Source organism: Pseudophryne corroboree, chromosome 3 (assembly GCF_028390025.1).
Source record: "Pseudophryne corroboree isolate aPseCor3 chromosome 3, aPseCor3.hap2, whole genome shotgun sequence".
NCBI classification, from domain to species: Eukaryota; Metazoa; Chordata; class Amphibia; order Anura; family Myobatrachidae; genus Pseudophryne; species Pseudophryne corroboree.
This window is the reverse complement of record NC_086446.1, coordinates 40429868-40431421: the sequence shown is the minus strand read 5'-3', so window position 1 is coordinate 40431421 and position 1554 is coordinate 40429868. Positions and strand designations below refer to the sequence as shown.

The 1554-nt window shown below is 47.2% G+C and overlaps 1 pseudogene; it reads left to right on the top strand.

Moving 5' to 3' along the window:
• The first annotated feature begins 225 nt into the window (after positions 1 to 225).
• LOC134890919 (5S ribosomal RNA) lies at positions 226 to 344 on the top strand (annotated as a pseudogene).
• Positions 345 to 1554: the final 1210 nt, after the last annotated feature.

Here is a 1554-nt window from a genome sequence, read left to right as displayed (position 1 = left end):
CTTCACAACGCGGAGAGAAAATCATGACAGTCAACTCTTGGTCAACGCAGAGCCCGGTCGCAAAGGATCATGCACAGGCAGCTAAGTGACATTTTTATTTCTATTCTTTGTACTTATTTGCAATGCATGCATTGGAGGGAGTGTTGTGTTCGGGTAGGCATCCGACAAGAGCGGCCTACCCAGAGTGGGTAAGCTTGCCTATGTTTATTATATTGTATAACATTAGCCTACAGCCACACCACCCTGAACACGCCCTATCTCGTCTGTTCTCGGAAGCTAAGCAGGGACAGGCCTGGTTAGTACTTGGATAGGAGACCGCCTGGGAATACCAGGTGCTGTAGGCCTAACAGCAGGCTGCAAAGTGACTGGAAAAATGCGGGAAATGTCTCCAGGATGTGCTGGTGGGAGGTATACAGCTGTTTGGTGTGGCATCTGGTCAGTCAATTCTGGCGGATACCACTAGTAAATTTAACTTCGTGGGTTAGCCTCCTTCGCAACGGTGACGCATGTTTTTGTGGAATGCAGTCGTTTTAACCGGTGCAATACCGTTCCTTTCTTTTCATTTTCTGTGCAGACAGTGGAAGGTGAAAAGGTAAGTGTTCTGCAGCCTTGTTAGGTTCGCAGAAGTGGATGTCGTTTCTGTTTCCACTACATCCACCTTTTATTGCTGAGTCTATCGGGCGGGTCCTCACTCCTGTGAGCACTCATCTACTAAATTTCAGCTAATCCAGCAATAGTATAGGACCAGCGAGTTATTGACAGAATCCACACATCCTTCCTTACGGTTGTTTCCGTTACTGTGGTTTCTACTTGATCTTGCCGTTCCCCTCTGGAAGGGGAGGTAGTACGCGACATCATACAAAGGTGCGTCAAGTTCAGGACATTGTCTGTTTGTCCCTGTATCAATGTGCAAATTGTCGTCTCTCTCTGACTGTTCTTCAGCACAGGGGTTGACTGTTGTTCCCAACGACGAAGAAGTCGACAGGGGGTTTCAGAATAGATACTGACCGGTTAAGGTGGGTGTTTTTCCTGTAGAAAGAGGTCTGAGGATCCAGAGTTGGATCGACTTTGAGGTGACATCTCATCATTACTTTGCTGTAAATAGAACAGATGGGTGTGGCCTAAGAGGTCTTTTTCGGTAAGCAGGGCTAATACCGGAGTGCTGTTCAAGAGAACAGTTGGAAAGGTGATCCGGGTCTCACATGCGCTCGCACCGGAATATAATCCTATCGGCCAGGACATCGCTCCTGTGGTGTCTGCTCGGTTCTTTGTTTCTAGAGGAATGAAGGTTCGGAATCCAGATTTGGATCCTGGTGGCCGTGTATACTGATCTCTGAAAATGGGGAGCAGTCCTTGGCAAGCAACATATTTCCAGAGGATAAGTTCATGTTGGGAAGCTTGTCTGTTATAAGCTTTCTTAAATTAAGGGTTTTAGACAAAAGTATTCTTCGTGTTCTACCCGTGTTAGTTTTGCCAGAGGACTTGTCAGCAGTGGTGTAAGTAAGCTGCTAGGGCGCAACAAGGAAAGAGCGGAAATGGCAGAAGGTACACAGT